Source organism: Medicago truncatula, chromosome 5 (assembly GCF_003473485.1).
Source record: "Medicago truncatula cultivar Jemalong A17 chromosome 5, MtrunA17r5.0-ANR, whole genome shotgun sequence".
NCBI classification, from domain to species: Eukaryota; Viridiplantae; Streptophyta; class Magnoliopsida; order Fabales; family Fabaceae; genus Medicago; species Medicago truncatula.
Genome location: NC_053046.1, coordinates 28,991,280 through 29,019,049, shown reverse-complemented (window position 1 = coordinate 29,019,049; position 27,770 = coordinate 28,991,280).

Sequence of the window (27,770 nt, the reverse complement as noted above, 5' to 3'; positions counted from 1 at the left end):
TTTATTCTATAATGTTTGAAAATTTCTTAGTTTTTTAGGGCATTATTTAAACATTCAAAAGTAATAATTTATGCATTAAAAATTATGTAGTTATAACATTCACATGTGTTTGACTTGTATTTTCAAGAGAAATATTTTTTTTTGGGTTCCTTTTTTTGAACAAAATTTGTAGGTTATTTAAACAATATTTTAGGACACCAGTTAGTAAGATCCATAAAGAAAAAATAAATAAAAAATTGTACTCCCTCCGTCTCATATTAAAGATAAAATATATCATATAAGATGTTGTTGGATTCGTCTCGATCAATATTTTGAAAATATCAAATTTTCATAATTTTTTTTCAAATGTATTATTAAAAATATTTTAGTTTAAAATTATACATTTACATACGTAACAGGGTCAACTATATCACATAATATGAGACAGATGGAATATAATGTACCAGAATTATACTCCCTCGGTCCCTTAATACTTGACACAGTTGACCTTATTACGCATGTCAATGCATAACTTTGAGCTTAAATATCTTGAATAATGTATTAGGAAAAATTATGAAAATTTAATATTTTGAAAATATTCATCGAGACGAATTTAACGACATCTTATATGATATTATTTATCTTTGTATATTAATTAAAAAATACGATCAAAGTCAATTAATTCAAAATTAAAAAAAATTCAAATTGGTCAAATATTAAGAGACGGAGGGAGTATCATTTTTATTATCTATTGACTTTACAAAGAAAATCAAACCCCATGTGACATGAAATTAAACTAATGCAACCCATTGTCCAATTACTGTGTTTGTACCTAGAGATTGTACATAAGACGGCGTGTTTAGTTAATTAAAAAGGTTTGCTGAATCCGCGTGTGCGACTTTTTTGCTACTAAAGTCTGCTGTTACTTTACTTACTGTGCCAGAGATTTTGTGGTCGGGATTTCTAAGATTTTCTTCTTATTTTTTTAATTGTATTTTGATAACAGAACCATACTCATAAATCATAATCACATTATTTTATATGAATGCGTACGGTATTAATTTACAACAACAACAAACTTCGCAACAAAAAAAATTACTACAACAAAATTATATTATTATACTAGGTCGTATTAACCGAGCATTGGTAAATGAAGTTAGAGAATTGTTGTTTACACATTTGATAAGGCTATGCCACACGAGTCATTTACGTAAATGCTCTTTGGCAGTTAACTGCCGAAGTTTTTAGTAAATCGGCGGCAGCTAACTACCGAGGAATTCCTCGGCAGTAACTGCCGATGCGAACTGAACATAATAGAAGCAGAAACTCAGTTTTCTGAGTATTGCTTCATTATTCAAAACTTTTTCAAACCATCCAACTTCTCCAATTTTGATTTTTCAGCAAAATCAAGTGCATCATCTCCATTTAATCACAAGTAAGTATCTTGACTCATTTTTAATCATAATGTTAGTTTGGGTAGGGTTTTTTTAAAAAAAAAAATGGTAGTTTTCATGTGGTTAGAGTTGATATAGGAATTGAATTTTTTATGAGTGCATGTAGTTTATAATTGAATGTAGTTGCTTTAATTGATGATTGAATGATGTTAGGGTATAATGTGGTTTTGAATGGTGGCAAAAGAACACATTTTGAGTATGTTTGATATTTTGCACACAAAGTGTTTGATAAAATGTGTCAATGACAATTTTATTGATTATTTAGTTAGTTTAAGTATTGGATATGATCTTGATTGTAATTCGAAAAAGTGTATATTGAATTAGGTTGAATGCATATTGAAAAAGTGTTTATTGAATTAGGTTGAATGTGTATATTGAATTATGTTTAGTTTAGGTTGAATGTGTATGATAATGCATTTGATTATTTACGTTTGAATGTTAATGATAATGTGTATGATAATGTTTAGGTTTAATCAATGTCTTTATTTTGGTAAAGTGGTTTAATGTGAAAGTGGTTATGTTTAGGTTGAATGTGAAAGTTTAGGTTTTGTTTAGGTTTAGTGTTTTTGATAAAGTGGTTGAATGATATTAATTTTATTATTTTTTTGTAGATATGGCCGATCAGGACCCCATTGATCCATCTAAGATGATTGGTGGTAGGCGTGCGATGACTCAGAGCCACCGGAGGGAGAGGCAGAGCGGCCACATCCCAAAGAGGGGTAGAGGTCGGAGGGCAGATGGCTCAGGAAGCTCTCAGGCTACACAACCTGAGGAGTCGCAGGTTGTTGACCCATCACAGCCTGTTGACCAGACTGGGGTGGAGTACCTGAACTATCAGGATCAGGTACAGCATGATGTGACTGATGGTGGATATGACCAGGATCGTATACCACAGCAGCAGGATGCAGGAGACGAGATGACATTGCAGCAGCTGCTGCACCGGAGGTGTTACCTGTGGACCCTCCCTTTCCTGGTGGACCGGCTGACTTGTCCTTGCTCCACTCTTATGCCGGTCATGTGGCGTTGCCACTCTGGTATAATTCAAATAATGTAAGTGTATATTTTTTAATTGTTTTTTCTTTATGTTAAAATATTTTCTTTAATTTAAATGTGTGTTTGTTTAATTATTATATCCACTTTTATATGTGTTTTTTTTAATTTTTTTTCTTTATGTTTAATTATTTTCTTTAAATGTGTGTTTGTTTTAATTATTATATCCACTTTTATATGTGTTTTTTTTTTAATTCTTTTTCTTTATGTTTAATTATTTTCTTTAAATGTGTGTTTGTTTTAATTATTATATACACTTTTATATGTTTTTTTTTAATTCTATTTTTTATGTTTAATTGTTTTCTTTATATGTGTTTTTGTTTAAACCATATTTATTTTTCTATTATTTCAGGTTCGTAAGCTCCGCGTGCTTAAACCGATTAATCATGGGGCCAAGATTCTCACGGATGCCCTAACGAGAATGAGAATTGATTTTGGGATCCGCTTAAGCAGAGTGGGCTACATGACTTGGTTTACTTGGGGTACTCCACCGTGCCTCATGCCCTGCTGATGACTTTATGCGAGAGGTGGCATCCTGAGACCAGCACCTTTCACATGCCCATGGGGGAGATGATTGTGACATTGGATGATGTCGCATGTCTCACGCTTCTTCCTATTGAGGGGCGGATGTTGAGTCATGGGAAGAAGATGCCGAAGCATGAGGGAGCGGCACTGCTTATGACGTATCTGGGTTTGTCGCAGCATGAGGCTGAAAAGATCTGCAACCAGGAGTACGGTGGGTACATTAGCTACCCGAGGCTGAGGGACTTCTATACCACGTACCTTGGTAGGGCCAACTTATTGGCTGGTACGGAGGATCCGGAGGAGCTTAAGGAGCTGGCGAGGGTTAGGACTTACTGCGTCCGGTGTTACCTTCTCTACTTGGTCGGATGCTTGTTGTTTGGCGATAGAAGCAACAAGCGCATCGAGTTGATATATTTGACGACCATGGAGGACGGCTACGCAGGGATGCGTAATTATTCCTGGGGAGGTATGACCCTCGCCTACCTATACGGGGAGTTAGCTGATGCATCTAGGCCTGGAGATAGAGCTCTTGGGGGGAGCGTAACACTACTCACTGTAAAATTTCCCAATATTTAAAATTTCTTTAAAAACATAACATTTATCAGAGTAAACATCAAACAACGGGATATCACATATAACGTAATCCAACAGTTAAATAATAATTTAACCAATATCTTAAACATTTGCAGCGGAAAATCTTAACCATAATTCATGAAACGTTTTGGCACGCAGGCCCAACAAGTATCTCAAAAGAGTTAATCAAAACAGTAAATATTCATGGCAGTTCACGTAAGAGAATGAAGCATGTTATAGCATAAAACCCCATCCCGTTACGTATCAGAGCGACCTAGACGACACAGTGAAGGCAAGGCCACTCACGACGGCAACTGCATACTAAGCACGATCACCTGCAAGTTACCCATACGAAGGGCAACATTTTCAAGCAGAAGGGGTGAGATTTCATAATAAAATAACATTAATCAATGTAATTGCGAATCATAAATTAACATCATAATCATTCCATTATTAACTTTGCATAAATGCTAAACAGTTATCACGTAATCATATATCCAATTCATTATGAACAACGTAACATAATCAATAAACACTTATCACGTAATCACATATTCATTCATTATCAACAAAGCATCTTAATCATGACAATGTGACAATGCTCCTAGACTCCTTATATGCATGTGGTACCAATCGTCATCATAAGTATTAATATACTTTAATCGTGCGGAGGACAAAGCTCCTATAAAACGTGCGGAGGACAAAGCTCCTAATATTCGTGGTGAGGACTAAGCTCAATGATATGCTATGCATGGACACATATGAACAAAACATCGTAATCACTTATCAACATGCATCCAATAACTTGGAGCTAAACTTCATCATATAATTATGCACTTAGTTAAATAACGGAAGCAGCATAAACAGGTCACATAACAAGATGATATCATTATATCAAAGCATATAATTTGTATCATTATCACATCTTCTTATCTTGCATGAATATACAATACAATAGTTCATATTCAATTAATATTAATATAACTTAAACAACTCTACAGTCTGCATTAAACGACATCACTAGGTCTCATTACCAGTTAGGGGTTCACTCTTGATCAACAAGTGCGACACAGATCGCATAAACACATAAACAAGTTCATCCTGGTTGTACTCGCGAGGCGAGAGTACTTACTCGCCATGGCGAGTACCACTCAACTCCCAAACTAAGGTTGTTCTGGGTTCCCTCTGATCCTACATTCATTCCTAATCAATACTAGGTATGTTCAGGTACTCAAAGGCATACAAGATTCAACTAAAAAGGTCGAAACACGAAATATGACATGCACTCTGCCTAAGCTCGCGAGGCGAGGAAGGGTTGCTCGCCATGGCGAGTTGCACCAAACAACTCGCGAGGCAAAGGCAAGGGGCTCGCGTGGCGAGGGATGAAGTTCATCACTCGCGAGGCGAGGATCATCACTCGCCGTGGCGAGCGATGAACAGAAGCACGGGCAGACTAGGGTTTTTCTCAAAAATCCATCACACAACATGGTTCAAAGCGTGGTTTTGATTCCAGAATTCATCCTAAACATATTCTAAGGTTAAAGGACGGTTCTTTCATCAATCTAACAAGTTTTACCGTTTGATCATCAATTTTTAGGGTTTTGACCTAATTCCAAAACTTCTCTAAATCAATCCTAACTTTGTCAACTAATCATCAGAATTACAGTAAATAACATTATTGAATTATTAGTCTCACCCTTACCTTGTATGAAGAAATCGCAGCCCTCACTCTAGGTTCCTCTTCTCTTGGCTTTTTCTTCCTTTTCTCCAAAAACAGTCGTACGTACTTTATGTTTTTCTAAACTAGGTCTAACCTTTTATATCTCCTCTTAAAATACTTATCTTATCTCACTTTCTCCCCCAACACTATCTAAAATATCAAAACAGCCCTCAACTAAATATTTTATATTATTTTCAAATCTTTATTCTATTTAACAATAAAATAAATCTCATATCATAATCAAATCCTCCAAAACTCATAACTTATCACGTCATCAATCAAATCATCATAAATCATCAAAACATACCAAAATCATGCATATATTATATAATTATAATATAATCACCTAAACTCGATTAAATAAACGATTAAACGAAAGTGGGCGTTACAACTCTCCCCCACTTAAAAGATTTTCGTCCTCGAAAATTTACCTCAAGTAAAAAACTCTGGATAAGACTCCAGCATCTTACTCTCAAGCTCCCACGTCAAGCTTTCACCAGTCGCTCCCGACCAAACGACTCTCACGAGAGGTATCTCCTTGCCTCTCAACGTCTTCACTTTACGATCATCAATCCTCAACGGTAAAGTTTCTACCGTAAGGTTGTCTCTAACTTGCACATCGTCACTCTGAATTACATGAGATGGATCCGGAACATACTTTCGAAGTTGCGACACGTGGAAAACATTGTGCAAATTCGAAAGATGCGGCGGTAAACCCACTCGGTAAGCCACCGTTCCAACTCTTTCCAAAATCTGATATGGACCAATGAACTTCGGGGTCAACTTCTTTGACTTCAAAGCACGTCCTACACCAGTCATAGGAGTGACTCTCAAAAACACGTGGTCTCCTTCCTGAAATTCAAGATCTTTTCTACGCTTATCATGATAACTCTTTTGTCGACTCTGCGACGCCTTCATTTTCTCTTGGATCATCTGAACTTTCTCAGTAGTTTGCTGAACAATCTCTGGTCCTAAGACCACTCTTTCTCCTGATTCAAACCAACACAACGGAGTTCTGCATCTCCGACCATACAAAGCCTCGAACGGTGCCATTCCAATACTAGAATGATAACTATTATTATAAGTGAACTCGATCAACGGAAGATGACTGTCCCAAGTTCCTCCTTGTTCAAGAACACAAATTCTCAACAAATCCTCTAGCGACTGAATTGTCCTCTCCGACTGACCATCTGTCTGTGGATGATACGCCGAACTCAATCTCAACTTCGAACCCAAGGCCTCTTGCAAACTTTTCCAAAATCTAGAAGTAAATCTTGGATCTCTATCTGACACAATGCTCGAAGGAACACCATGCAACTTCACAATCTCCTTGATATAAATCTCTGCCAACTGGGCAACGGGGAAACTAATATTAATCGGTAGAAAATGAGCCGACTTCGTCAATCTATCAACAATAACCCAAATTGCGTCGTTCCCTCTAGGAGTATTTGGCAAACTCGTCACAAAATCCATGGATATACTATCCCATTTCCATTTTGGCACGTCTAAAGGTACCATCATCCCAGCGGGTTTCTGATGCTCGACTTTCGACTTCTGACAAACTAAACAGGAATACACAAACTGTGCCACATCTCGTTTCAAACCAGACCACCAGAAAATCTTCTTTAAATCATGATACATCTTCGTAGATCCCGGGTGAATACTCAAGCTACTTCTATGACTCTCTTCAAGAATCATCTTCTTAATCTCTTCATTGTCTGGAATGCAAATTCTTCCTCGAAATCTCAACACGCCTTGATCATCGATTTTAAAATCACTGTCTTCAGCCTGATCTCTAGCAACCAACAAATCCACAAACTTTACATCAACTTTCTGTGCTTCTTTGATGCTTTTCAGAAATTCACTATCAATCTTCAGCATACCCAATTTCACACTCTGAGGTGTCCATTCACAAACCAAACTCAAATCTCTAAACTGTTCAAGCAATTCGAACTCTCTGACCATCATGGCGGACATATGCAATGTCTTCCTACTCAAGGCATCTGCAACAACATTAGCTTTACCTGGATGATAATTCAAGCCAAAGTCATAATCTTTCAACAATTCAAGCCATCTTCGCTGTCTCATATTCAATTCCTTCTGATCGAACAAATACTTCAAACTCTTGTGATCACTAAACACCTCAAATCTCGAACCATACAAGTAATGTCTCCATATCTTCAATACAAAGACTACAGCCACCAACTCGAGATCATGCGTAGGATAATTCTTCTCATGAATTCTCAACTGTCTTGAAGCATAAGCTACCACTTTACCTCCTTGCATTAGTACACCTCCTAAACCCAACTTGGACGCATCACAATAAACCACAAAAGGTTCATCTGACTTCGGCAAAATTAACACTGGAGCAGTCGTCAAACGCTTCTTCAATTCACCGAAACTTTTCTCACAATGGACGTCCCACACAAAAGTTTTACCTTTACAAGTCAACTGCGTTAGCGGAAGAGCTAACTTAGAAAATCCTTCAATAAACCTTCTATAGTAACCAGCTAAACCCAAAAAGCTTCTAATTTCAGTAACGGACTTAGGAGTATCCCATTGCGATACAGCTTCGACTTTAGACGGATCCACAGCAATACCATCTCCGGAAATAACATGGCCAAGGAAACTCACTTCATTCAACCAGAATTCACACTTAGACAATTTAGCATAAAGTTTCTTCTCTTTCAACACTTGTAAGACAATCTTCAGATGCTCGGCATGTTCTTCTTCAGTCTTGGAGTAAATCAAGATATCGTCGATGAACACAACCACGAACCGATCCAAAAATGCATGGAAGATGCGATTCATATACTCCATAAACACTCCAGGTGCATTGGTCACACCGAAAGGCAAAACTTTATATTCATAGTGACCATAACGCGTTCTGAAAGCTGTCTTCTGCATATCCTCATCTTTTACTTTAATCTGGTGATAACCTGATCTCAAATCTATCTTGCTGAAAACTCGTGCACCCACTAACTGATCCATCAAGTCATCAATTCTCGAAAGTGGATACCTATTCTTGATAGTTACCTTGTTCAACTGCCGATAATCAATACACAACCGCATACTACCATCTTTCTTCTTTACTAGCAAAACCGGCGCTCCCCAAGGTGAAACACTTGGTCTAACAAACTTCTTCTCAAGCAAGTCTTCCAACTGTTTCTTCAACTCAGATAACTCAGAAGCAGACATACGATAAGGTGCCATCGAGACCGGCTTCGTTCCAGGAACAAGATCAATAGAAAACTCAACTTCTCTCTCTGGAGGCACATCAGGAATCTCATCTGGAAAAACTTCAGGAAATTCACACACCACCGGTAACCTATCAATCACTGCTTGATTCTCAATAGATATAGTAGCCATTAACGAAAACATCAAGATACCGTCGCGTTCCAGTTGCTTCAGCTGCTTAGTAGATAAAAACTCTGCACCACTTTCCTCTTCGACGGAAGAGAAATGTACTGACTTGCTAAAACAATTAATAAGAACGTGGTTGTACTCTAACCAGTTCATACCCAAAATCACATCCATACCACTCAAAGGTAGACAAACTAAATCCATTTCAAAATCACGACCAAACATAGACAAAGGACATTTCAAACATACGAGAGAAGTAGTCACCGAACCCTTAGTCGGAGTTTCGACAACCATCTCTCCATTCATATCAGACAAATCAAGACCCAAAGCAGAAACACAATCGAAAGCAATAAAACAATGCGTAGCACCAGTATCAATAATAGCAACTAAAGGAGTATTATTAATATAGCAAGTACCTCTGATCAAACGATCGTCATTCTCTGTCTGAGTCCCAGTCAAAGCGAAAACCCTACCAGTAGTCGGCGCCCTCTTAGGCTGAGTACACTGTGAACTAATGTGACCCTCTCCATTGCAATTAAAGCACACAATGTCTGTATGATTGCAATCAGCTACAACATGACCTTTCTTACCACACCGGACACACTTCTTGATTTCCTCAGGGCAGGCGTTGCTCTTGTGGCCTTTCTCACCACAATCTCTGCAGCATCCTTCTTCTTAGGCCGCCTAACATCGACCATCTTCTGTTTACCTTTGTCAGCGGGGGCACTGTACGGCTTAGGACGACTCTGCTGTCCCTTGCCCTTCCTTTCATTCACTACCTTGTAGTGAGCCTTCGTATCCTCTTCGTAGATTCTGCAGCTATTAACCAAATCCTGAAAAACTCTCAGCTGTTGATACCCAATCGCCCTCTTGATGTCGGGCCTTAAACCGTTCTCAAACTTGATGCATCTCGAGAACTCAGCATTCTCTGCAGTATAGTGCGGATAGAACTTAGACAGCTCCACGAACTTGGCAGCATACTCTGTCACGAACATATTTCCTTGCTTCAGCTCAAGGAATTCGATCTCTTTCTTCCCGCGAACATCTTCCGGAAAGTATCTTCTCAGGAACTCTCTCCTGAAAACAGCCCAAGTCACAACAGCTCCCTCCTGCCCAAGGGTAGGCAGAAGAGCAACCCACCAGTCATCGGCTTCCTCGGCTAGCTGATGAGTACCAAACCGCACTTTCTGATCCTCCGTGCACTGCATAATCCAGAAAATCCTCTCAATCTCCTTAAGCCACGTCTGGGCTCCATCAGGGTCATAACGTCCTTTGAAAGTCGGAGGGTTCTTCTTCATGAACGTCTCCAACATCCTAGCTTCAGCATTCGCACCGGCATTCACGTTAGGTTGTTGTCCCACAGCTTGGGCAACAGCTTGTAGAGCAGCAGCTAACGCAGCATCGTTTCTTCCAGCCATTTCCGAGATTCTACAAAAGTAGCAACAACAACATAAGATAGTAATATAAATATTACTAAGACTCGACACGACTCTCTAATTGACCGGACGGACCGACCTGCTCTGATACCAATTGTAACACCCCGTTTTCCCAATATTTAAAATTTCTTTAAAAACATAACATTTATCAGAGTAAACATCAAACAACGGGATATCACATATAACGTAATCCAACAGTTAAATAATAATTTAACCAATATCTTAAACATTTGCTGCGGAAAATCTTAACCATAATTCATGAAACGTTTTGGCACGCAGGCCCAACAAGTATCTCAAAAGAGTTAATCAAAACAGTAAATATTCATGGCAGTTCACGTAAGAGAATGAAGCATGTTATAGCATAAAACCCCATCCCGTTACGTATCAGAGCGACCTAGACGACACAATGAAGGCAAGGCCACTCACGACGGCAACTGCACACTAAGCACGATCACCTGCAAGTTACCCATACGAAGGGCAACATTTTCAAGCAGAAGGGGTGAGATTTCATAATAAAATAACATTAATCAATGTAATTGCGAATCATAAATTAACATCATAATCATTCTATTATTAACTTTGCATAAATGCTAAACAGTTATCACGTAATCATATATCCAATTCATTATGAACAACGTAACATAATCAATAAACACTTATCACGTAATCACATATTCATTCATTATCAACAAGGCATCTTAATCATGACAATGTGACAATGCTCCTAGACTCCTTATATGCATGTGGTACCAATCGTCATCATAAGTATTAATATACTTTAATCGTGCGGAGGACAAAGCTCCTATAAAACGTGCGGAGGACAAAGCTCCTAATATTCGTGGTGAGGACTAAGCTCAATGATATGCTATGCATGGACACATATGAACAAAACATCGTAATCAACTTATCAACATGCATCCAATAATTTGGAGCTAAACTTCATCATATAATTATGCACTTAGTTAAATAACGGAAGCAGCATAAACAGGTCACATAACAAGATGATATCATTATATCAAAGCACATAATTTGTATCATTATCACATCTTCTTATCTTGCATGAATATACAATACAATAGTTCATATTCAATTAATATTAATATAACTTAAACAACTCTACAGTCTGCATTAAATGACATCACTAGGTCTCATTACCAGTTAGGGGTTCACTCTTGATCAACAAGTGCGACACAGATCGCATAAACACATAAACAAGTTCATCCTGGTTGTACTCGCGAGGCGAGAGTACTTACTCGCCATGGCGAGTACCACTCAACTCCCAAACTAAGGTTGTTCTGGGTTCCCTCTGATCCTACATTCATTCCTAATCAATACTAGGTATGTTCAGGTACTCAAAGGCATACAAGATTCAACTAAAAAGGTCGAAACACGAAATATGACATGCACTCTGCCTAAGCTCGCGAGGCGAGGAAGGGTTGCTCGCCATGGCGAGTTGCACCAAACAACTCGCGAGGCGAAGGGAAGGGGCTCGCGTGGCGAGGGATGAAGTTCATCACTCGCGAGGCGAGGATCATCACTCGCCGTGGCGAGCGATGAACAGAAGCACGGGCAGACTAGGGTTTTTCTCAAAAATCCATCACACAACATGGTTCAAAGCGTGGTTTTGATTCCAGAATTCATCCTAAACATATTCTAAGGTTAAAGGACGGTTCTTTCATCAATCTAACAAGTTTTACCGTTTGATCATCAATTTTTAGGGTTTTGACCTAATTCCAAAACTTCTCTAAATCAATCTTAACTTTGTCAACTAATCATCAGAATTACAGTAAATTACATTATTGAATTATTAGTCTCACCCTTACCTTGTATGAAGAAATCGCAGCCCTCACTCTAGGTTCCTCTTCTCTTGGCTTTTTCTTCCTTTTCTCCAAAAACAGTCGTACGTACTTTATGTTTTTCTAAACTAGGTCTAACCGTTTATATCTCCTCTTAAAATACTTATCTTATCTCACTTTCTCCCCCAACACTATCTAAAATATCAAAACAGCCCTCAACTAAATATTTTATATTATTTTCAAATCTTTATTCTATTTAACAATAAAATAAATCTCATATCATAATCAAATCCTCCAAAACTCATAACTTATCACGTCATCAATCAAATCATCATAAATCATCAAAACATACCAAAATCATGCATATATTATATAATTATAATATAATCACCTAAACTCGATTAAATAAACGATTAAACGAAAGTGGGCGTTACAGGAGGCACCATCAGCAGGATCAGGACCAGTAGTAGTATTTTCATTTTTAGGACTTGTTTTTTAGTTTTCGTCTTTTGATGACATTGATTTGTATATTTGTATATTTCTACTTTGATGACATTATTTTTAATTTCATGGGCTTTTTTTACTTTGTTTAATGTACAAATATGTTGGTTTAATTAAGTTGTGCATTTGCACCAATATTTTTTTGTTATTTGAACCGTTATGATGAATTTTAAACGTTTGTGTAAAAATCCGGCTTTCAAAATAATTTAGAATGATATTGAAATGCTTTTTAGAATGATGAAGATTTCCTCGGCAGTTAACTACCGAGGTTTTCTTCGGCAATTAACTGCCGAAATTTTGAAAAATCAGGCTGAAGTTAACTGCCGAGGATCTTATGCGCTACAAAATCTGGCAGAATCTCCTCTCATCCATTATTGATCTTATCTTCCAAATAATTTCTTCAAATTTCTCTCAAAATCTCTCTAAAAAACACAACCAAATCTAACCAACTTTATTCAACAAAATCACAAGTAAGTAATTATAATGCTATTAACTTACATTTTAGTTGTTATAAATGTTATTATTTTTTAGTTTTTGAGTACATTTATTATTTTTTAGTAGATTTACATGTTATAATTAATTTTTAGGGTATATGTTAGTTGATTAATGTTGTTAAAATATTTGCATGATGTTTATGTTATATGATTAATTTTTTTATTTTAGTAAGAGTATATGATTTAAAATTTTAGGGTTATTTTTATGAATTTTAGAGTCTATGTATAATGTGCACATCATGTGTTTGATGAAATGTTTGAAAGAGTTTTTCATTGATTGTTTTTAGTTTCTTATTGTGTAGATTTAAAACAATGGCCGGGTGGATCGACGTTCATGCGCAATTCAACGGCGGAGAACCTCAGAGGTTGAAGGTTCGGTGCCTTGGTGTAACGTTAAGAGGTCTCAAGGATAAACTGACTGAATTCAACCAAGGAGTCAACCCCAGAGACACAAGGATGGTGGAACACGTTTAGTATAAACTTCCATTGCTCGACGAGGGGAGAGTATCATTTACTTGGGTGGAATTAACGAACGACGAAAACGTGACGACCATGTTTTGGGAGCACAACATGTTCCAGTGGATCGATATGCGGGTGAAGTTGCTTAGATCAACTAAAGATATCATCAAAAGTTTGATTCCGCCAGAAGATTGTCATTAGTTAGGGTAAGGTGCATTCCAACTACAACAATTGTCTTCCTTTGAATGGGGTAATTCAAACTTGTCAAACAACAGGACTCGAGCATTTCGCGAGCACCTCATGTTTCTCCTTTGAAAATATTAAATTCTTGTTATGCTGGTTTAGATGAAGGTATTAAGTGTCAAGGATTGAACCTCAATTCTGTGGCACTTGAATACCATCATCTAAAGCAAGTCTCACAAAAATTTATTCTTTTGAAAGGGAAAACATGAAGTGCTCGGCGAAATGCTTGAGTCCTGTTGTTTTGCAGGTTTGAATTTATCCCATTCAAAGGTAACACAATTGTTGCGGTTGGAATGCACATTCCAACTGCAACAATTGTCTTACCCTGGATGGGGCAATTCAAACTTGTTAATCGGCAGGACTCCAGTATTCGATGAACATCTTCAACAATGGTATTCAAGTGTCAAGGAATGCACCTCATTCTTTTGACACTTGAATACCAGCGTTCAAGATGCTGATCGAATACTGGAGTCCTGCTGCTTAGCAAGTTTGAATTTGCCCCATTCAGTGGTAAGATGATTGTTGCAGCTGGAAGATAAATTTCAGAATCTAATGTGTAATGCAATGTAATGTGATAACATATATTTTGTTTTGAATGGAACAATAATTATCTTATTTTGTTTTCAAATTTATTTATTCCAAATGCAATTTTATTCTAAATACCATAATGTCAAACAAAATGTGCGCGACAGAAAAATAAAACATAAAAAAATCCAAAACAATTAGGCATTAAAAGTCATTACATTCATTCTTTCTCGTCACACAAATCAATCGGCTTGTCCGATACAGTCCCTGCGGTACCTTGTTTTGGTTGAGGACCGAAATAGCATGTCCTCCCGCTCCTCCTCAACCTCGAGTGATTGTACACTGGCACCTTCGAACCCTTCTTTTTTTCGGAACCATCGCAAACAATTCCATGCCACGTCATAGGTGATTTTTCTTTTTTTTTTCTCATCACTCTGAACGTTACCCTGATTCTGATTCTGAGACATATCTACATTAAAAAAAAATGGCGATCAATTCAACCTATACTAACCTAAACTATCCTAACAATTCTAACCATTCTAACCTAAACTATCCTAACATATCATAAAATCAACAAATCAATATAATCGAACCTATATAATCGAAATTTAACAAAAAATAACATACAATTCGACTACAGAGCAATAATGCAATAAGATTCAAAAAACTTACTTGTTTTTGTGATTGAAATTGGCTTGTAATGGCTTCAAATGACTCAAAATCGCACCTTGGATAATTAAAAACGCAACAATGGAGTTTTGGAAACTCCTATGCAGTTCTGTTCTTATAACATTTTCCTCGGCAGTTAACTACCGAGGTTTTCCTCGGCAGTTAACCGCCGTCGGTTTCCTAAAAACTTCGGCAGTTTACTACCGAAGGGCATTTGAGTAATTTACTCGTGTGGCACAGCCAAACCAAATGTGGGAACAGCAATTCTCATTAAGTTAAATAAAGAAGTTTTAAGTTGAAAATGAAATTTTTTTAGACTTTGAGAATTTGACTGCACAACTTTAAATGCAATACTACTATACTTATTTTCTTAATCGGTGTCATAAAGAATGATGGTTGTCGTGAAACAATGATCCATTAAGGTTGAAATTGAAGGTATCTTTGAGCACTCTAACAATTAATATAGTTAGTTTTAGTTAGTTACAACAAGTAACTTGCTAGACAAGTTTACCAGTTAGCTTTCCATCTCTATATATATGATTCTTGTAAGTAACTTGAACTCATATCAATTCATTTAATAGATTCGGTTACATTCATTTTTCTCTTTGTTCTTGATCTCATAACAAGACGTGTTTTAAATAGAAGATTGTGTACTTTGAATTACGGTGAAAGAACATATTTATAAAACTACGGATGTGATCGTTAGTGGGCTAAAATTTTATGGATTTTATCAAATTAATTTAAAATCAGTATGATGCTAAAGTTACAACAATAAACACTGGTAATGGAATTATGCCTACATTGTATTCTTCCAAATGAATTATACATCAGATAAGTTATGCGGAACCTCCACAATAAAATGGTATAGTTGAGAGGAAATATCAACATATTTTAAATGTAAAAACACCTTTTAATTTTTCAATCAATTTTACCCATATACTTTTGGTCCAATGTTGTATCTCATGTTACTTATATTATAAAAATGGAGTCCCAAGCTCTCTCCACAATAATAATATCACAGGATTGGTCTTCAAGAGTTGCACATGAAAATACATTGACTTACTTAAATAAAGAAAGTCTTAATACCATAGTTTTAAAACTCGGTTCGATCATCGACTGAATAAGGGTGTTGAATCACTGAGTTAATGGTCGCGTGGGGTTAAATTTTCATAAATGTTTTGTATCGTACATTGATTTATTATTGTGGAGAGAGCTTGGTACTCCATTTTTATGATATAAGTAACATGGGATACTTTGTATATTAGGTCAGAGAGATTATAAACAAAGGAAGCCCTAATATTATTAGGGTTTCCTTTGTTTAGGAAAGTCAATGTATTTTCATGTGCAACTCTTGAAGATAAATTTTGTGAGATACTCCATACGTTTTAAAATGAGTGTCGCTTTAGTAAAAAAAAATTGTTTCAAAATGAATGTCACTTTACATTTCCAATATAACTTTAAGAGAGAATAGTCAAAAACCCCCCTGAATTTGCAGGTTTCTTCAATTACCCCCCTGCAGTTCACAAAACGTCAAATACCCCCCCGAAATTGCATAATAATGGTCAATTTCGTCCAGCCGTCCATTTCTGCCGTTTGAATGGTGACGTGGCCGTTAACTGACCAAATGACACATCCACGTGAGACACTTGATTAAGACACGTCATAGGGGGGTTTTTGCCTAGTTTTGATTTTTTTTTTCTTCAGTTTTTTTATCTGCAACGGTAACTTCTTTGTTATATACATAACCACAATTTCATCTTCATCCTCATTCTTCCTCATTCTTCTCCATCTCAATTCAGTTTCTTCCTTCTAAATCGTTTGAAAATGATGGGTGGTGGATTTGGATGTACAAATCAAAGGAAAATGAAAGAAACAAAAAGTTCTCATTCCATGGGTGAAATCATGAACCTTATTACCCTAAAATGTCACTGTGAACGAGCATCTGTGGTTAGGGTTGCTGGAACTGAATATAATTTTGGTAGAGAATTTTTCTCATGCCCATTTCCAAAGGTAATTGAACCCTAATTTTAGTTTTTCCATTTTTTCCCAAATTCGCTCCCTTTCTGTAATTTTAGGGATTTACCCCATTATTATACCCAAATTTGAGGTTTATTAAGTTGTTGGTTAATTTTGATATGTTGGGTAACTTTGATTTTGATTTTTAGGATCATAAGTACAATTGTAATTTTTTTGTATGGGTTGATGAGGCTGAGGCTTTGGGGCTGCTTAATGGGACACTTGATCAAGATGTCTGGAAGGTTGGACTGTTGAGGAAGAAGGATAATTTGAAGAAAAGAAATGCATGTAATGATTGTCAAAATGGTGGTGATGATATTTGGAAGGCACCTTTGATGGAGAAAATGCAAATTTTAAGTCAAGATAGAAACAATGAAGAGGTGTGGAAGACAAAGTTGCTGGATAGAATTGATGCATTGATGAATGAAGTCAAGTTATTGAAGTACATGATAGTATTGTTGTGTATCTTGGTAGTTTTGAATAAAATTCTTTGTTCACAATAGTTATATGAAATATGTATTGTTGTTCTAAGTATTTTCTTATAATGTGTACTGAAAACAAATGTAAGAGGCAATTATGCTAAGCTGTTTTTGTTGTTATTGTTCTAAGTTGTTTGTGTTGTTATTGTTCCAACAAATTTGTGTCAAAAAAACCCCTGTAGTTTATCATTAATGGTCAAAAACCTCCTGTAATATTTAACTTACAATCAAGTTGACACCTGATGTTATCAGGGTATTGGAATATTTAACTTACAATAAAACTTCTATTGAAGCGCATAAAGCATAAGTTTTAACTTATAATAAAACTTCTATTGAAGCTCATAAACCATAAGTTGTTAAAGTACTTAATACATGATAACTTACAAAATATAAGGTATAACCATCAGGTCATAAAGTACCTAATACATCATCAAAATATTATAACTTCCAAAATAAGTTTAAACCACAATACCACTAGGTACTTAATTCCAAAAAGGCACAATGGTTGTTGAAATAGCTACTGTGATGGATTTTGATCTCGCATTCCTGGATTAGGGATAAAGAACATGTAATCAGGCTCATCTGTATTAGGACCCGACTTAGGGAATGGAACTCTGATTGGTGGTATTCCTGGACTTGATGTTGCCATAATGTGTGTGGATGCCCGAACTTGTGATGCTCCTCTCATTGTAGATGGCTGGAGTGGTGGTGGTCCTCTCATTTGAGAATGCTGAAATATTGGAGGTCCTCTAATTATAGGTGGCTGATGTGGTGGTGGTCCTCTGATTGGGGGTGGTCTTACAGCAAATCCATTAGGAATTACAACTGGGCCTCTTAAACCGTAAGTATTTCTCTGCAAAATTGAAAATTATTAGTCAAATCAGTCCATGTATTACGAAAAAAAAAATCAGATTAGTTGGTGAAACATTTATACTTTCTTGCTAAGCCTTGATGTTTCGGCCTCTTGAGATGGTTGGTCACCTAATGGTCCAGACTGAGACAATGGAATTTCAGTTTGTGTTTCAACTCCTTCAGCTCTTGCTTCCCTTTGTTGGTTTTGCTCTTCTTGTACTGGTACAGATGGCTTATGAGGACATCCCCTACTGTTGTGTCCTTCTTGTTTGCATATTGAGCACGTCCACGCATTATATGACCTCTTCAACTTTCCACCAACCACATCACATTCATTACCATCCTTCCTTCTATTCTTTTTAGGCCTGCCTGCACTTCTTTTAATTTTGGGTGGAATAGGTTTTACATATGGAGTCTTTTCCCAAAATTCTTGTGAGTTAGTGGGGTTGATAAAAAACTTATAGGTTTCATGATACGATCCAAAAGATAGCAACCCATCACAATAGTCTTCAGGTTTCCTGCATTGATGTGTAATAGCTGAACATGCATGCATGCAAGGAATACCTAATGCCATATCAGAACAACCAATATAAATGTGTATCAGATTCAAAACATAAACTTGTATCAAAATTCATAAAAGTCACATCAGAATACATGCAAACAAAAGTTTACCTGACAGTTGCCAATATCTACATGCACAAGTCATAGCTTTTAAGTCCACATCAACCTTGATGCTTCCATTTCGGACTTGGTACCTTAAACGTGGAGGACCAGTCCAAGTCGGTGTCCACTTGTTGCTTTCAATTATCTCCTTTTCTTAACGACTTGCTTGTATTGGACAAAGAGGCCCAACTCTACCAGCGAACTTAACCTTTCTTGTAGTCATAGTTCTCATGATGTAGCATCTAACCTCTTCAGCCATTGTCAAAATAGGCTTTGATCTGTAGTTCACTATCTTTGCATTAAACACCTCACAGTTGTTGTTTGTAATGCTCTCAACCTTTGAGTTTTCTTTGAAGTATGCCCTTGTCCAAGCTTCTTTTGGCCACTTGTTTAAATAATCCCAAGCACTCGAGTTCAGCCTTTTAACTCTATCCATATGTCTATTGAACTGAGACAATGTAGTTGACTTAGCACAATCCCAAACCACACCTCTTAACTCCTTATCTTTCCAGTTCTTTGTAAAGTTTTTCCACAAGTGCATTGCACAGTACCTATGTGCAACACCAGGCATCACTTCCTGAACAGCAGGTATAAGTCCCTGTGCACAACCAAAACAAAAATTTAAAATGGATTGCAGGTACACGAAAATATTATGTCAAAAACCCCCCTGCAGTTATTCAATAATGGTCAAAAACCCCCCTGTAGTTATTCAGTAATGGTAAAAACTTCCCCTGTAGTTATTTAGTAATGGTCAAAAAACCATGGACTTATTCAGTAATGAGTTACTATGCATCAACACATATAGCATTATTTTGCAATGTCATTTATATAGTCTTATTTCTGCACATATATCACATTATATATTTAGTCACTTATAGCATTATTCATTAGTAACTAAATATATAGCACATATAACTAGTAATAACATAATCACTTTATATAAACTGCACATATAGTTAATGTAGTAATAACAGAAGCACTTAGAGCATTATATTTCTTAGTTGATAAACTATATAACAAGAACAAGCAACATATTCAAAACTAGTAATTATTCACTTTAGTCATAAACTATATATTTCTGCAACGTCATTATTCTACACATATTCAAAACAAGTAATAACAGAAGTAATCAAAACTAGTAATAATACCTTCTGCATATCAGATATAAAGTTCCAACCATGTTCAGTATGTTGACCCAAGTCATCTTGCAACAACGAAAGAAACCATTTCCAGTTATCTTTGTTTTCAATATCCACAATTGCATAAGCAATCACATAAATATGATTATTTGCATCTTGGCCAACAGCAGACAACAATTGACCACCATAATAACCTTTTAAAAAGCATCCATCCAAACCTATGAATGGTCTGCAACCAGCTTTAAAACCCCTCTTGCATGCATCAAGACAAACATAGAACCTCTGAAACTGGGGTGGAGAATTAGGAATAGGTATGGTATGGTATCTATCTTTAATGTTGATTCCGGGTTGCTCCTCTCTAACTCTTTGGCATAGTCCCAAACTAGACCATATTGTTCTTTTTCAAAACCTTCAACAAATTCTCTAGCTTCCCTTAATGCCCTTGTTATTTTTGAGTCAGAAAGAATCACATTAAAAGCCAGCTTGAAGTAATCATATACCTCTTTATGTGAAATAGTTGGCTGAACTCTAACTTTACCCACTAGCATCTTAACCACCCATTTTCTATTTGCTGCCGATATGTAAGAATCCCTGCTACAAGTATGGCGTTCATGGTATGTCTTAATCTGAAAGCTTTTTCTTCGATCATTCCTGCAGCAGTATATTTCCCACTGACATCCTTTAACATCCTGCTTGCACTTAGCCCTCGCTCTGTATGACTCATCTTTTACCCAACGTATATCTTTTCCTTTCCAGATTGTGTAGTCCCTAACAGCTTCTTTAAAAATAGCCAATGATGCAAATTCCATACCCACTTCCAAAACAACTTCACCAAATGATGCACCTTCATTGAACTGAGGGAAAATGGTCTTTTTAGTACCGTCACTATCAGAATCCGTACTTATTGGAGACTTCAGCACTTCAGAATGATATGAATCGTCGCCTTCACTTTCACCTTCCCTTCTACCTTGCACAATACCACTTCCACCACCATTCTCATCAGCATCTTCATAATAACTCTCTCTATGACCTGGTGCATCTCTACACTCAACATAGCAATCCTCGTAACCACTATCTGAATCAATATCACGTGGTGGTGGTAACACAGACCTCTTCCTTCGAACCCCTTTCACCTTTTTTTTCCCCTTCCGTTTAACCTCCTTTCTCATCTTCGAAAGCTCCTCATTCAAAGTTTGCTCTTGTTGGATTAATTCATCAGCGCATGGAAAATCATCTGGATTTTGATTTTGTTCTGGACCTTCTTGCCTTGCTTGAGACTCTTGACCAGATACATCTTTTGGCTCTAAATCAACTCTTGTTTGAGTACGTGTTTGAACTTCCTTAACAAGACCTTCGACAAATTCCATGTCAGCATTCTTCACCGGCTCTTTGGATACTTTACATGCACTTGTCTGAGTTTCAGCCAACATCATCGCTTCTTCAATCTCTTTCCTTTCAGCTTCAGTGATATGCTCCACCTCTACACCCTCCATAACATAATGTGTAACGTATACGTCAACACAATTTCCATTTCGCTTTGCAGCGTCAACCATGTTGATAACGTCACTATCAACGAACAATGGCCTCAACCCCAAATCATAATCTTCACCAAATTCTTTCCTCATCCACTGCATACCCTCAACATTCCCATAATTAGCACACTCCACAGCCATTTTTTTAAGATCAGGTATGCAAACAAGGTCTGGGTCTACATCCCACACACGTCTTCCTTTCCCTGTATATTCACGGTTACCTCTTCCATTTCTTATAAACCTCCCTCCATGATACATGATAAGTGATATGTCCCCATTCATCCTATACATCCAGAAAAATAACATTCAATCAGAATAATAACAACTTAACCCTAAAAAAAACAAACATCTAATAAACATGCAAAATCAAAGAAATTAATAACATTCAAATGCTATAATATCACATATAAACAATAATAGGATGATTAAAATGGTAAAAGAGATCATTTTCATATCAACCTTATTTGTAAAAAAAATCTAATCTTTAACATGCAAACTCATTCAAACGGTAAGATTCATATATAAAACAGTAAGATTTTCACCATTTTGGTAGATTTTTTTAAAGCAAAAACAGAGCAACAAAGTTTAGAATTATGAGAAGTGTACCTTTCGTACGTGTTGCCTTACGGTGATAGAATGACGACGGTGACACGAGCAAGAATAAACGCGAGCAAAAGCAGTTTTACACGACGGCGGCGAGCATAACGGCAACGATTACGGTGGTTCCGGTGACTTTTGGTGTACACCGTTGAAAGGGAGAGAAAGGGACAAGGTTATTTTGGAACTTGAAGGGTTTTGTTATTTTGGAAGTGAAAGAGTGAACTTTAAGTCATTTACCCCCTGCCAGCAAGTAGTGACACGTCAACATCAAATAGCCACATCATCACCTTTCACAGAACAACTTAACAGAAGGACGAAATTGACTGACGTTATGTAATTTCGGGGGGTAATTGACGTTTTGTGAACTGCGGGGGGGTAATTGACGAAACCTGCAATTTCGGGGGGGTTTTTGACCATTTACTCATAACTTTAATTTTTTTTTCAACTTTACCCTCAATAAATAATCCAACTTTTCTCTCTCACACAATTTTCAATGCAACTTTAAATTTGTCTTTTTCTTATAAAGTAAGGTTATTTTAGTAAAATTGTTATGACATTTGACTATTTTATTCCATTTCTTAATCTGTGTGTAATTGCCTAAAGCGACACTCATTTTAAAACGGATGAAGTAAATAAAATCCATTAAGAAATTGACGTACTTTAGAGACCAAGATCATTTATCCCTGTGCCACACTTTATTGATATTAGGACTTACTCTTTGATTGTAACTTTTGTGTGCTAATACTATAATCACAACACTATATCAGGTGGATAATTTTGACTTTGTTGTATAAGTGAAAGTAATTAAAAAAGTTAACCTAACTTTAAGCGTGTAATGGGGAACTAAACTATCGCTTTTGTAGAAATAGACGGTAAGGTTAATGATGCCATTCATGTTTAAGCTTTGAAAAACCCTAAGAAAAAGGGAAGGTAGAGTAGTGTAGAAGCAGGTTTCGTAGGAAATTATTAATGGAATCAAGTCAATTCACAATGCATGCTCATATTATTGCAAAGAAATGGGCACACGGTGAAGTCCTTGGTCATTAATACCTCAAACATAATGTGTTCTCCACTACTTATTCAAACACATTGCTATAATTAATAACAACCTTATTATATGAGTTCCACAGTACATTATATTCATCCACCGCATTGCATAAAGTAGTTTATCGCACGTGTAATAATAAATGATAATTTTCTTTTTTGAAATTTATTATAAAATGAACAAACTTTTGGAATATCGCTAAATAATTCATCATAATTTGTTCTTGTGAGCTTAACTTAGTTGGTAAGGACAATGCATAATATATGTAAGGTTCGTACCAAGCCACCACAAAAAAAAAAAAAAATTCATCTTAATTTAAGAAAAATGCTAAAAAGTGCCCTTAAAATATTGGTTAGGGAGAAAAAATGTTGTTTGCTACAGTTCTTTTTTGTGGTGAATCTTTTTTAGAAGATTTCAACCATTTGTAACATATTTTTTTAAAAAAAAAATATATAATCTTATAAACCCTACAAATGAGAAATTATTTTGATTAGCTTCTTAAAAAAATTATTTTTTTATAATTAATTTATTTTTAGAAAAATGATTTCATTAGGGTAAACAAACACATAAAATAAAATAAGGCAGTGCTTCAATCATGCGTCCATAATAGAATTGCACATTACGGTTACACGTCTGGAATCACTATTGAAGGTTGTCATGCCAAGATTATACTTGATGTATAGTGTGTGTTAAATTATCAAAGTAAAGAAGTTGTGGCTGGCATAATTAAAACCACCATTGTACTCCAATACGTCAAGAAGCACATGATTCCTATCAAAAATGAGTATTTCCCACCACTTAATTAGACTCACTCATGGTGGAAGAGATGTTAAGTAATTGCATGCCCTTAACATCGAAGTTTTAAGATTAGGGTCTTGTTAACGAGTACCTCCGGAACACTCTTTAAACATTCCAAAAAAAGAAATTATTATATAAAAAAGTTAAATATTTTAATTTCGATACATTAATTACATAAATTATCAAAAATAATTACTATTTAAAAGTCTTAACCAATGTCCCGAGGACACTGGTTAACATTTCCCTTAAGATTACCTTGTCAAAGCACCACTCTTTTCTTACTATTTAAGGGACATAGCTAGGTGTGTACACAAATGTTATATAGAGTATATTCATTTGCACTTTTCGCAATATGATGCATTTCAAGCATCAAGAAAGACAAATGCCATTTACTACTTTAAATAAGAAGGTACCGGGATATGCATATGTATAATGGCGTGGAAACATGTGTATTTCAAAAGAGATTTTGACTCAATTATCACACTTGAGTTTATAGGAACCAAGGTTGTTTATTTATCTACAAATTAATTATGCTTTTTGAGTGCATTGAGAATCTTAAAATGTGACTAAATCGCTATGTAAATTCGGTTTCATGAGACATTTGATAAGTTGTGGTGCAAGTTTAAATTTACAATTTCCTACTTCTTAGTACTTATTTTGTGTGATTTTCGTCATTAAATTCTTTGAACAAAATAATAAATGTGATTAAGTTGGAATCGAGAATTAGACTCACAACTAGTATAAAATTAGGTTAAAGTCACAGGGGTATCTTAGAGTATATAATTAAGGTTAAAAACTATAATATGATTGTTAAAAAAATGCTTTATCATGGTTTGTTGAGTCATAGAAAACACCATATGATCTAAATGAGAAAAATTAATGAATATGTTTAATTATTGTTTATGAAATGTCGACTTAATGGTAAGAGTTTGAGCATGTAATTTTAAAAACCGGAGTTCAAATATACTTTATAACGATCGTAAAATAGTTATTAATGTCATTTTACTTGATAATGATTTCCTTATTTCCATTTAACATATATATTATTGAAAATTAAACGGAGAGGACTAAAAAGAGAATCAATAAAGTATAACAAAACCTAACATATAATCACTCAATTACCCTTTCATCCGGCAACTGGTTATGCGTTAAAGAGAAATTTAATGATGAAAATGGTCCTTTTTTTTATACCAAGATTGTTGCAAGTTATAATCAATCATTTTCTTTGAAGGGAAAGAAAATGTGATTGTGGGCATCATAAAAATAAGGTTTTTGGGTGGGATATAAAAGTCTAAAAAAGTGGGTGGTGTTTAGTATATTATGAATGATAAATAAATAAAACTAAAGGAAAGAAAACACGGAAGAATGGTTTGCCCTTTTCCTTTTGGTCTATCTTTGCATTGGTTTGTGGAATTTTCAAAAAGAAAAAAAAATCAAGAAGCTTTATAGTGCTGAATGGTGGATGGAGTGAGCATTGTTAGCTTTCCAAGCGTGAATGTGTTTGTTGGAGAATCCACAACCAAATGGCTCCATGGTTACATGTCCCACAATCTCCCCCCACCAAACTCAACTACATCTTAGTAGTTAATGATCCTTCCAAGAAAAAAGAGAGCAAATTACATTACACCCTATGTCTTCTTCATGAAACATGTATTTGATCAGTTAGAGAGTAATATTATCCTTGGATCTTTCATTTAAAAATAACATATATCTATGTACTTGCAGTGAATACAATAATAGAATCTAGGGTTTAGACTCTTTATGTGATGTTCTCAGAATGATCCCAAAAGTCGTATTTATAGCCCTTTGTGGGCTTGTTTTCGCGTGACTTAAGCTCCACGCAAGTTGGACATTAAGTCATTTTACCAAGCTCCAGATGCTTCTAGAAGCTAGTTAAGGCAACGCCTCTGAAAGAGCGCGCCTAAGCCTCATGAGCCCTTCTGGAAGGTGCCTAAGCCTTTCTAGAAAACTTTCAGACCCTTAAAAATATATTGATGGTCCATCATATATTAATATTTGTCGCATCGTGTCTTGTGATTAGGAGCTATATATGCAGCAAGAGCAAGTTATGAACATAAGGATATGGGGGGTACGACGGTTCTTCAACCAGGTTAATTTTATAGATAGGGTTCAGATTCTAACATTATGCAATCCTTGTTTCCAAGCAAGACAGAGGCCATGGAACACTCCAAGAATAACTATATTTAGTGGCAAAATTCAAAAACATTTTGTGGCTATTAAACTTCAAGAATCTTAAACTTTAACTCAGTTGTTATTGGTGGACAATTAGAAATCCTTGTAAAAATAGGAAATAATTTATGTGACAGGCTTTTTTTTTTTTTTTTTATTCGGAGTTCGAACTTCAGATCTTGCATATTATATATATATATATATATATATATATATATATATATATATATATATATTGTCCTTATCAACTGAGGTAAGCTTACGAGAACTGTGTAACATGCTTTGAAATCCTAAAAAGGCAACAAAATATTATGGATGAAATATTAATTGAATTTGTGGCATGCCTCTACGTATGAGCCGGATTAGTCGTCCATCTTTGGTGGATCGGAAACCGATGCGAAAGAAAAAAAAAAAAAAAAAAAACACCACAAAAATCTTTAAGTTGTGGCATTTGTGATTGTTTTTTCGACCACATATTTTATTTTTTGGCTAACTTTTTCTCTACATTCTTTCTAAAAAAGTCACTTCTCAATTTTTCCCTATCACACAATTTCTTTTTTAAAATCAATTTTAAACAAAATCAATTTTTTTTATCTTTCTTCATGTGCAAGTCATCAAAAATTTCAAGGGCAATGAGGGAATTGTCTGAAAGTCTAATGTAGAGAACGGGACTGCTTTAAAGATAACTAGACTTTCCACCCGTGCGATTGTAGATGTAGTAGACAAAAACAAATCTCAATGCATATCAAAGAGAATGAAATATGTGGTCCCAAATATATACAGATGTTGGAATTCGAACCTCAGACACCACACTTATTCACCTTAAAAATATTAATTTTTATCAATCGTGTGTTACTTCATTCTTTTGTTAAAATTATATGTCAATGTTATATTGTTGGTATGTTACTTCATCTATTTTTTTTTTTTTTTTGACAAAATGTTACTTCATTCTTTTGTAAAAATTATATGTTAATGTTATATTATGTACCTAAAAATAGCTCATTCTTAACCTCAACATGTAAAATGTTTTATTTAAATAATTTTCCTTTTATCGAATATTTGGTCTTTACCGTAAATGATATCCTTTAGCTGTTTGTTGAAATGTTTCTTCCACCTGTTTATATAGATTGCAAAATTCTGGTGCATTTTGTGGTAGATATTTAACAAAGAGAGTTTAGTTCTAATTTGGATGAAAAGTGTAATATTAACAAAAAAATGTTGCTATAATCTTTCAAAACCCTTTTATTCCAATAGGGCGATTTGTTTTGTTGAAGAAATAGGGCGATTTGTTTTGAAGAAATAGGGGAAATAAAGCGATGCCGATTTGATTTGTTCATGAAAATAGAAGATTAGGTGTGAGCATTAGGGTTGTTCATGAAAATAGGAGATTAGGTGTGAGCATTAGGGTTAAAACAGTAAAATTATGCAATAGGGTTTAGGTTAAAATTAGGGCTTACGGGTTAACTTTAATATATAAGAAAATTAATTAAATCATCAAGATATATGTTAATCCTTCGAACAAACTTTGCAGAGATACACTAAAGCATGACACACTACAAGAAATATACTTATTCGTGAGCGTCAATGGAGTAAGAATTTAATCGAGGTTTGATTGATACCCTTAAATATGATTCACTTGTCTTTATCTGATTAACATTAAGAGATGCAC